General features: G+C 36.1%; 1 long non-coding RNA gene across 1 annotated transcript in view; it reads left to right on the top strand.

Moving 5' to 3' along the window:
* The window catches only part of LOC116663628, a 124,098-nt gene extending 112,189 nt beyond the window's left edge, over positions 1 to 11,909 (top strand). The window contains exons 9-10 of the long non-coding RNA XR_004319864.1: positions 10,243 to 10,314; positions 11,435 to 11,909. This is a non-coding gene — a long non-coding RNA (uncharacterized LOC116663628). The remainder of the gene's footprint in view (positions 1 to 10,242; positions 10,315 to 11,434) is intronic.
* Positions 11,910 to 12,173: the final 264 nt, after the last annotated feature.

Genomic DNA, 12,173 nt, shown 5'->3' with positions numbered 1-12,173 from the left:
ATATTCTTGAATGGCAGGAGGCTAAATTCCAGATAGCAGGTACAGCTCAGATTTGGCTTTTTAAAAATCAGAATAGAACACTGTAGATATTAGTTCTTTCAATATCTCTTAATACCTTTTGATATCTCTGGAAAGGCTAACACAGTAGGTGTGTTTATAGCTCTTCAAAAGAACCAGACTGGGAGACCGGGAGATGAATGATCTTTGTTGTGCAAGGCCAGGTCCAAGCTCGGTAGCTTCCTAGGCAGTCCTCCACAGGCCACAGTGGATTTCCGACCTGACCCAGAGAGGCCACTTCTGTCAAAGAAAGATAGATCCTTTGTACCCATGGGCCAAATTTCTTGAAGAAATGAAATAAAATGTCTCATTGTAGAATAGTATTTTATTTTTTAATGTGGTTATATTGCACTTCTAAAGAAGCCATGATTGAAGCAAAATAAAACTGTTAGGTAAATTGGTGAGATTAAATAATACTGGAGAGAAAATCTGCATATAGTCTATTCAGTGGAACTTATTAAGGACCTGATTATTTATGTCTGAGTTTAATTTACATAGTTGTTAAGACAAAACTGACCTTTCTTGAAAATATATAGGGTTATATTTGGAGGGAAGATTAAATTCTGTGGGCTATCATTTCAAAAATACCCACATTTTGATCAGTGCCCTGCAAAATAATTTTGAGTAATATGTACATTATTCCTTTATGGTAAGAAATTAACAACCTCCAATGTAACCCCTGGACTTTAAGCATAGTTTTGCTTTTTTGCTGAGAAAAGTATATGGTAGATTCTATATCCTTTCTAATCAAGCTACTGTTTTATATCTATGCCACTCAAACTGTAGTGTCCACAAGAATCACAGAAGAATGATGTTAAAATACAAATTCTGATTTAGTAATTCTGGAGGAAGGCTTGAAATTCTGCATTTTTAACAAGTTGCCGAGAGAGGCCAATATTGCTGGTCTCTGGACTACACATTAAACAAAGCTATAGTATATCATAGGCTTATAATGTTTCTTCAATATACTATACTATTAAAATATTGCCAGTTTCATACCAGTTTTATTTTTATAGAGAGTATATTCATTAGTTAGAATTGAACTAAAAATAAATTCATTAACTATCTTTATATGAAAGAAGTAACAATTTATATCAAGTATTTTTAAAACATTTTGCTAAAGGTAAAAATGTTTTAGGTTAGAATTGTTTAAAAATTACTTTTACGTGATAATTTCACAGCTGAATAGAGTATCTGTGCTTAGCATCATTGTCATAGATGCTCTAGTTCCTTTTTAGTGGAATTTTTACATAGTTTATGAGATTAGAAAACCGAAAACTCTTACTAGAAATTTCTCTGTCATTTATTTGAATGGTGAGATAGCTTCTGGCAATAGTGATTTTAGAGTGTGAATTCAAAGTACACACACACACACACACACACACACACACACACACACACTCTGCATCCTGCATTCAGACTCCAAAGTTCATATGTAAAACTGAGAAGGATGAACCTAGTTTAAACCTGCAATCACCACCTATTTGACCCGCTGAGAACTGGCGGTGTTTTGGACCACTCTGTGGCTTGTTTCCTAATGTACAGTAAATTTCTTTTAAAAACGAAGGTGCGTGTGCTTTTTGACTTTGGCAGGAAGGACAAAACTAGAGCATAATAAACTGTAGATTTTAGTGTATTTATGATTATTTATAGCTCACCGTAAGGTTTTACCTTCTGTGTTTTTCAGTATTTCCTCCAAACTTGGCTCTGGTAGTAGGTCCAGTATGTTTGACCTTCTGGCTAGAACAGCTACATCAGGTCCACATTAGCAGGCAAATGTTTTATTTTGTGGAGAGACCTGTAGCATGAGGAAGGCTAGAATGAGTCCTAATGCAACACACAGCTGGTGCTACTTTTAGGCAGAAGTTTGCATTTATTTTTAATTTCAGTTTTCTTTTTTTTTTTTAAGATAGAATTGATGAACCTTAATAGTAATACTGTTAATTTAAAATGCAGCTGCTGTAGTCTTTCCAACATGTACTATCATTTGTCTATATGGGAGCTTGTTTCCTCCCCTTTTTAAAATTGAAGTATTTACAATGTTGTATTTCTCGTGTACAGCATAGTGACCCAGTTACACATACAGAGAGAGAGAGAGAGAGGGAGAAAGACATATTCTTTTTCATTACAGGTTACTACAAGCCATTGAATATAGTTCCCTGTGCATATGGGAGCTTTTGAATGTGAAAATCCCTTTGAACATAAAGGAATAGGAAACTCTGCTAGGCTTCTGCCTATTCTTGGGGTTATTTAAAAATTGCAGAGATTTGAATCTCTGGACCTAGTTGACTTGTACGGGGCAGGGGGTGATGATTGCCCAAGTTAACTGTGTTAGGCTTGCTACAAAGAAGAGAAAATGGTGTTGATTGACAATGACGTCTCTGCCACTTCGATCGTGGCCTCGTGCTTCCCGGGAGATGCGTCTCTGCTCTTCTAGTTGATTTCCTCCTCGCCGGCGCAGCATGGTCTCAGTGGGATGAGGGAGGGAAACCGTGGGGGCGGCGTCCTCAGCAGGAGCAGGTCCTCAGGGCCCGCTAGTGAGCAGGGGCCTGCTGGGAAAGGTGTCAGAGGAAGGTTCACTCTGGGGACCAAGGCTGTCACTCAAAGAGCCCCTACTAGGGGGCAGTGCTTGGGGGAAGGCGTGTACATGGGAACAAAATTTCATTTTCATTCAACAGCATCCAAAAATGTTTAGAATTGTGTTCGTCCAGATTAAGTACTTAAGGCCTCTTTTTTCCCTTCCTTTCACCATTTTTCCTTAATCACCTCATTAATTTCTAGTTTGGCTTAAAATAGCCAACGGGCTGGAACTATATGGCTCATTTATTCGGCTTTATTTACTTTTTCCAAGTAAAATGGATAAAATCAATTAATAAATTTAAGCCCATTTACCATAACTTGGAGCACTGCTAAATAATACATCTTCCTTTCTTCACTAAAGTGCTATGCAGACAGTCATCTTTGAGAGTAAGGCAACCTCTTTCTTGAGATATTTTTAAGAAAATGGCAAATTGTTATCAGTCTGAGGTTTAAGTTCAGTTCTGCCTAGGCCTGGGGTACAGGTTGAACAGCCTGCACAAGGGTTCTAGAATATTCTAAGAAAGAAATACTTCATCACAGGCTTGTGTGAAAAGCATAAATCATTCATTAATCAATGTTCTGAATCTTTTCCACCTGGGTGTAGTAATTGGAAAGCATTATGATTGATAATAGTGCCCTCACATACACACAATCTCTGAAATGTTGTTAAGTACGTTAGAATGAATAAAGTCATGTTTGGTGGGGGTGGGTAGAAGATATGGATTAAGCTGGAGACAGCAAAGAAGTCTGCTATTTTTGTCTAAGAAATGGGGAAGGAAAATATTTTTAAATGGTCTAGAAGGAGATCTCTAGATCTGTCTAAGTCCAGGTAAACTTTGGACTATAATAATTTGCCAGTTTAGGCACAGGTTGTTTTCCTTGTTGCAAAAAAATAAAGGGACTCAGAAAATAGGTCTTCAGGAGCACAGCTCCATCAGGATCAGATAGTGACGAGGATGCACAACGGGTGTCACGGGTAACAAGAGGCATAAGAAAGGTAATTAGAACAATGTCTGGGACAGTCTGCTCCATAAACGTTGGATGTAAATGAGATACATACACACATATGTGCCATGAGACATACATGTAATGTCAACCGTTTATGGAAGAAATGAAAAAGAAAAGGCTATGAAAGAAATGTGCACAACTTTTATAACACTAAAAGTATTTATCTCTCTTTTTTCTTTTTTCATTTTAAGTAAGTAGTTATTTGCACATTGTGGAAAGTAAATGGCTATTTTTGTCATGCATAGCTGTATCACAACCTTATTTTTCATTGTATATGGACTTAACAAGGTTGACTTTTTAAAATGTCTATCTACATCTTTACATCTATATCTCCACTAAGGACTCCAATAGCATAAACATAGGTGCCATGACCAACACCTAGTGAAAGATATTTTAAAGTTTCTCTTAAAAAATCTGTGCTAATGACCTGATAATGCTTTGTTACGGCTTTCTGAAAATGTGTGAAGTGTTCTGACAGTGTGTCAACAAAGTGTCAAATATGGTGAGAGAGAAGCTAAGAATTGGAATCATGGTGTCACAAAGTGTAAAAGCTGGAAGGGACCTTAGACCTCCCTCATGTTGGAAGTGATGGGGCTGAAGCCCAGGAGGATTAAGTGATTTGTTCAAGGTCACACGTAGAGCAAGAAAGGACCAAGGAGTTCCCTGGCTCCCAGTCCTGTTCCCTGTTAGGTTTGCAGTTTTGCTCTTAACTGTATTAATTGTTTTGTTCTGTACAACACAAAATGCAGATTGCAGAAATGAAGGAGTCAGTGGGGTTTTTTTTTGGAATCTGAGTCTTTTTAAAGGTCACCCCATCTCTCATTAGTCAGAGTACGTAGCTATCTACCCCTAATCATTTATTTAAGCATTTATTCCACATGTAACTCTTGGAGATATTAGTTTCCCTGACAATGCAAAGCAGTAGTTGTAGTTTTGAATAATAGAGTCATCTCTCACTTTAAATCTACTTTTCATTGAAGGAAGCATTTTCTTTCTTTCTTTTTTTCCTTTCCTGCATTATTGCTTTTTTAAAATAAACATGCCCTTTCTTTTTGCCCCACTATATGCTGACAGCCAAATGAATAGAAATTATCACAAATACAGGCACACATGCACACACACACATGCAAACACACACAGACACATCACATATGGAGCACCTGACAGATTTCTGAGCACTTTCATATATGAATTCTTGCTATAATTGCAAATTAGTTAGTTGGAAGTTCTCAAAAACCCATTTTATAGATAAGGAAATAGAGTCAAGGAGTTGTGATTTTTTTTCAAAGTAAAGGCTAAAACTAGGTCATTTATCTCTGAAATGTGTTTCAATATTCACACACATAATGGATCATATATCTTTAATGGATAATTAAGATAAATGAGACTATTTCAAAGCATACTGTAATATTTTAGAATCAATATATAGAAGGATTTTCTCCATATTTCTCACTGATAAGGACTGATAACTATTAGAAACTCTAAACCTTGACTAACTTTTGATGCTTTAAAATCTAATATTTTAAATTCTGAATCTGTTTTGAAAGATAAAATAGATTTTCTATATTTTAAAATTGATTTGATAGTCATAGATGTTCAGAAAAAGTATTTTATTTAATATCACCATAATATCTACCTTTAATTTGGGCTGGTCTCCATTTGGTTTCCATCACTTTCACCCTGCTTTGCTCCTTGGCTTTTCCTCCTTTACCCACTTAGGGCGTTAACAACTTATACCAAAGTCTTAGAATAACTAGTGGAAATAACCAGCCCTGGGGCTTGTGAAGAGTCTTGGACCAGGAGCTGAAAGACATGGATTCTATTCCTGTCTTGTCCAATGGCTTGCAACGTGCCTTTAGTCGAATCACTTACATCTCTGAGTCTTAGTCTAGTCTTTTATTAAAAGTAGGTGTTAGATCACAGGATCAACAAGGCCATTTGGTCAACTTAAAGGTCTCTGATTTATAATGTATTTCTCCTGTATATTGATTTTATCAAATTAAGATTTTATGTTGTGTTGTTTCTTAAAGCAGGTACATATGTGAAAATTCCAAATATGAAAGCAGAACAATTCAACAATTATTACATGCGTATACCTTCATAAACACACAGTCACAATTTCTGAGGCTTTGTTAACATGTCATTAATAACTACCTCTTTCAAAGAAAAAAGATGGAAACAATTTACACATCTTTAAGATAAATTTGTGTGTAATATAATTACTCAGTGGTAAATCTACTTAGTTAAGCGTGTAAGTTCAAATGGTCCCTTGATTTGATTGAGATATGGACATTGAAACTAAGAGATTATAAGACAAAACCTTGAGGCCACAAGCTATATTTCATTCTTCAGAATATGTGGATTCATTTTGGTTACATTTTTATCATGGTAATATGTTTAATAGTACCAAGATTCATTAGCAATTTCATATCTATATATAGTCTTAAGTACATGTGTGATACTATGAACCCCTAAAAAATAATTCAACTCCTCTGAAATATTTTTAAGATTGTACATAACACAGAATTTAATATGATTTGAAATGTGTTGCATGTTTTAATTTTTAAGGTCAGTGTGGGTCTGACATCCATAATGGGGAATAATTTCTGATATTTGTCTTTGCTGCAATGTTTAAAAATCTCTAGCATAGGGTTAACATGAAGATATATTAGTTTGTTATAAATATTTCTGGAGTAGAATGGCCAGTAAGTCCAAATCAGAATATTCAAAATGTCAACGGCATTTTACATGTACTTACATTCCCAGAATCTGTTGGCACTGCTGAGAGTGTGCCAGGAGTGGAAATGGTTGGCACTGCCGAGGCAACGTTTTACTCTCTTCTGCTTCAGAGGAAGCCTCTGGCCAGTAGATATTGATAAAACCACATTTCCACTGATGTTTAATATGCTGAGCATCCATTGGATTCATTTCCCATGGCTGTAACAAATTACAAGCAAATTTGGTATCTAAAAACAAAGGCAATTTGTCCCCTCACAGTTCTGAAGGCCACAAGCCTGAAATCAGTTTCACTCGGTCAAAATCAAGGTATTGGCGGGCCCCGTGCCCCCTGCAGGCTCTAGGAGAGATTCTGCACCTTGACTCCCCGTTTTTGGTGGCTGCTGGCTTTTCTTGATTTGTGGCCACAACATTCTTACCTCTGCCACAATTGTCACATTGCTTCCTCTTTTTCTGTGTCTTAAGTCCTTCTGTATCTCTCCTCTAGGGGTATTTGTGATGGCATTTAGGACCCAGCCAGATAATCTAGGACAATCTCCTTACTCCAAAAGCCTTAATTTAATCTCATCTGCAAAAACTTTACCATATAAGATAATAGTTAGAGGTACCACAGATTCAGACAGGGACTTATTTTGGAGACATTATCAGCCTGTCACATCCATCCTTCCATCACTCAACCACCTGTAGTTAGTATTCAAAGAGTGCTTCAACTGTGGACCAGATAAAAATACTTCTAAACACTTAAGAGTTTGTAATCCAGGTATAGAAAATTCACACATAAATGCAACATCTTAAGAAAAGTGGAAAAAAGATGGGAAATAAGTGATAAGGCCCAGTTACTATTTACGACCAAGGAAATGCATTTAAGCTAATTAAAATGTAGTATTTGATATTTGTATTTAATGTAAATATATGACAATTAGACTGGATCAAGTGTTTTTCGAACCCCAATTCTTAAAAGATAAATTTCTTTTCAGTTGCTCTAGCTGTGGCTGTTGCCTGCTTTTGCTCCTGCTGTCTCCTGTGCTTGGAAATGCCTTTCTTTTCACCCACCTATTCTTTCTTTCTTGCCTTTTATGTCTTAGCTCACATATTACAGCAGCAAATAGAAGGCTGTATCACATAACCTTAATAAACTTCAGATAACTCTAATCACTACTAGGGATTTTAATTATTTTTTCTAGTTATATTATTTGAAAATTTCCTGCATTGTTGTTTTTTTTTTATTCCACGGCAATCACCCTAACTCATTTTCACACTATTACAGTAGCCTTGTGACTGGACCCTCTGACATGCAAACTCTCACTCCTTCAGCTTTGTGTACATTCCCAGTGACCAGATTAATCTTCCTATAACACAACTATCAGGAATCTCTTGATTTAAAAAGTTTCATGTGTCTATGGATGGCAGGCAGGATAGTCAAGATTCTTTCATCAGTCACACAAGTTCTTCCAACAAGAAGTTTACTTCTTTCTTTTATCCTCCACTCTCCATTATATTCAAATTAATCTCCTGTCTTCCAAACACAACCCAGTGTCTGTCTGTGCTATACCTTTGATTGTGCCCGATGTAAATTCTATCTAAATGCTTTGCCTCCTTCAAAAATAGATCCAGAGACTTCCTTGTTCAAGAAATTATGTTCAAATTCCAACATCAAGCCAGCTCTTTCACCTCTTTACTTGTGGAGGGTCTTTTCTGAGATGCATCACAATATATACAAAGAATCTTACAGAATGTGTTGAATCTCAGCTCTGCCATTCCACCAGCTGTTGGAGTGTAGACAAATGACCTCACCACCCTGCCTCTGTTTTCTCAGCCACAGAATGTGGTTTAAAATGTTTATCTTGGTTGTCGTATTTATCTTAGTGTGTTTATTTTTATTCATTGCTTATCTCCCCTCCACTATAAGCTTAAGAAGCCAGACATATTGTCGATTTTGTGAGTTGCTCATTTATTCCAGCACTGAGACCAATGTTTGGCACTGAGTAAGAAATTCATACTATTTGTTGAAGGAATAAATGGTTAGGCCCCTAGGAAGGGCTTCACAAATGGTGGACACCTCCACCACCACCACCACCACCACCGCAACCATCATCATCATTCATCATAGAGCATCTTTTTAATGTTGCCTGGCATTGCTAATTATATTTTTTACGTGAAATCAGTATTATATGGTTTTTTCTTTGTAGGTCCTTAGTGACTACTTGGTGACTGGGCCTGTCCAGAAATGTACCATAGCTGATTCTATACAAGAGTACATAAATTATTTGAGGAAACAAGAGTTTAAGAATATAATCAGAGCTTATTTAGTGGCATTTTTTCCCCTTAAAGACAACATATTCACATCTTACAGCAAGTAATCCAACCAGAGATTATCATCTGCCTGTAGGCTCTTCATGCCACACATATTTACTTTTTTAGCAGCCATTCTTAATTATTTTCTATTCCCCTTCAAAGCCTATAAAATAATAGTATGTCACATTTTACTAGCGCCTCGGAGAAAATGATATCTGACTAACACGAGAGTTTAAAGTCAAATTTACAGGCACATGTGTGAGAAGGGGTGATGCTATTGGTAGGATTCTACAGCAACATTTTAATGGTGCTATGTATGCGAATATCAATTCCAAACAGCTAACCCCGCTCCCAACCCATCCACCTTCACAAGATAATATTACAGGCATTCAATTGATCAATTAGTCTTACCTCATACAAAAATGTGTCTTTTGGAGGAGATTTGCAGATACTAACAACTGTATATAAAATAGATACACAGCAAGTTTATACTGTATAGCACAGGGAACTGTATTTACTATCTTGTAGTAACTTATAATGGAAAAGAATATGCAAAGGAATATATGTATGCATATGTATGACTGAACTATTATGCTGTACACAGAAATTGACACAACATTGTAAACTGACTATACTTCAAGAAAAGAAAAGAGATTTCATCTTCCTCAGTCAGTTGTACCGCAGCTTGAAAGAGATGATTCTATTCAACTTTTCCTATGCAAGGTCTAATAAAAGAAACCAGGGAGAGCATGGCCAGCCCTGGCTTGTGGACTCGATCACTTCTGTATCAAGACGATCTTGAACCCACCAGAAATGAACAAATCCTTCCTCTTCTCCTGGTTAGAACTGAGACTGTTCATCAACACAGAACTACAAAATAGGCGTCATGATCCCCAGTGTCCAGGCTGCATGACTGAGGTTCAGCAAGGCTAACTAACTTGTTCAAAGTCCTGCTTCATAACCTGAGGGCCTTTATTTGGTTGTGAAAAATCAGGCACCTGAACAAGTGAGAATCAATTTTACTGACTTTAAATAATTTTGTACATTTTCTTAACAGTGCCAGCAAAATCATCTGTGTTGGTCTGAATTAAAGAGCAACCTTTCACATCCCTATACCAGCTGTCTCTCTCTCCAAGTGCAGACATGCAATGGGTGAAGAAAGGACAAAAAAGAGAACGTGTTTGATAGGAATCATAGTGATACTGATCTATCTATGTACTTACTTGATAATTTTGGCTGAATAAATTTTGAATAGTTCAAGGAGAAGAAAGCTATATTAGCAGGGATTTTACATGTAAATCTCTGGTAAGATATTCTTGAATACTGAATAATATCTTTATTGTTCCTTTTTCATAAAATAGCAAAATCTAAAGAATATTTTGTTCTTAAATCACAAAAGTATGGTTCTGAAATTCAAGCACATACAATTTTTATCTGTCCTCTCTATTAGTTTTTGTAACCATTACATAAATATAGATTCAGAATATTGTGATTGAAATTTCCAGAGGGGATTTTTGTGAAACTTAACAGCAAAATGTAGTTGACACTCGTTCTGTGTTACCCTAGGGCTACAGTTTTGATCATAGTCTGCGTGGATTCATTGCTGTCAGGACAATGAATTTTATACTCATGTCACAGGTAAATTTTACAATCCTTTTGCCTTTTTTAAAGTACAAATGAAGGAACACTGAATTCAGTTAAAATAGATTATTTCAACCAAAAGGGAAAGAAAAATGATAGTATCAAACAGTTACAACATATGGACCAAAATCAGTCCCCTTTCAGTTCTGATTGTCTAATTAAATATATCGTAATGCCAATATTAATGTAAATACACGAGCATTTATACAACTGCATTTATTTTTAACATGAAATTTATCACTATAAATAGAAAATAGGAACAAATGAGCTAAGCATTTATCAATTGTTCTGTAATCATAAGAAGGCAGAGACTATTTTGCTACCAAATCATATAAGCAGTGCAGTCCATTGTAGATCATCCCTCATTTTTTAAACATTTTTAAGTTCCAGTTCCCTTTTGCACAGGTATTAGACACCAGTGACAGTTGCCTTGAATTTTTTAAAAAAGTACATTCTGATCATAGGTTCCCAAGAAGGTTAAATATAAATTAGTTATAAAGCCAATGGAACAGACAGAAAATGATTAGGCTGTATGATTATTTCTAAATTTATAGTGTTTTAACACTACCAGTATTTAATTAAGGAAGAAAAGGAGTCCATTTTATTTCACATGATTATAAAAGACGTCAAAAATTAATGTTCTTGCTCTATAATGCTGCAGTTCTAAAGCAACGTTGAAGACAACAAAGTCCTATTTGATAGTCTAGCCTTTCAGTGCACAGCTCTTCCTCCTGCGTTTGATGTCAGAATGGTTTATTTAATCAATTATTAATCAAAGTTATGGCATTCTTCTTATATATTTAGGTAAAACTAAAAGATGACTTTCCCAAGCCTTATTGCTTAAATAAAAGTTTAAATAGACTGTGAAAACACTTGACTTTGACATGGCAGCTACAGCAGTGATTTAACTTTTCTGAGAGTACTGGTCTCAACTGGGTCTTTAAATAAAAAGATGTGTGTGTGTTTGTGTGTGTGTGTGTGTGTGTGTGTGTGTGTGTTCAATGCAACTTTCTAGAAGTAGATGATAAGCATGGGTCACAATATCTAGAACACTTTTGATAACCTTCCGATCACAAAAGGCAGGACAGATAACTTGATTAGTGTTCTCTTTGCACAGGTGTTAAAGTTGACAGAAAACAGCTGAAAGACACAGCCTTGTGGTGCGAGCCGGGCAGCTGGACACTTTGTGCATGGAGAATCTTGAGCAGTTGGTAACATTTGGCAGCTTAACACAGAAAAAAAATGACTGCTAGCAAAATCTCAACTGCTGCTAATTAGCAGCAATGAACTGTGGGTAGGACAGTGCGCTTTAATGTGAGAAGATTTTTACAGTAACCACCACACTAAGGGGGGAAATAGAAAGAAATGCTCCCTAGCTGACCCTCATGGCAATCCAAGCTGCATACTGCAATAATCCTGTAAATTACTATGCTTTCTTATACAGTAACTTGGAGTTAATTAGTAATTTAACATTCCTCTACACTATTAAATGTCTTTCTTGCATTATATTATGTTGTTTCATGGGCTTACCTTAACACTAATGGGGTTTTGTTATATTTTCTCAAAACAGTAACAGTAAAATAAAACTGAGCTAGAGAATTAATTAGTTATCTTTTACCTTTGATTTACCTGTTATTAACAATTAAGTGGTAGTACACATTTCTAAAGTGGTTCCAGAGGTTACGTTGAGATGAATATACTTCCAGAATATATTGCGGAGGAAAAGTGAATAAAAATGAGTAGTGTACATGCTTCAAGAGACTATGCTGTAGATGCAGAATGCAATGCAAACACATTTCATGTTTTCCACTCTAATAGGATGGGTGGAGGGTGGGGGTGGGCAGAGGTAGAGGAGG

Source organism: Camelus ferus, chromosome 5, assembly GCF_009834535.1.
Source record: "Camelus ferus isolate YT-003-E chromosome 5, BCGSAC_Cfer_1.0, whole genome shotgun sequence".
NCBI classification, from domain to species: domain Eukaryota; kingdom Metazoa; phylum Chordata; class Mammalia; order Artiodactyla; family Camelidae; genus Camelus; species Camelus ferus.
Note: the sequence above shows the minus strand (reverse complement) of the source record. Positions and strands in the feature narration are given on the sequence as shown.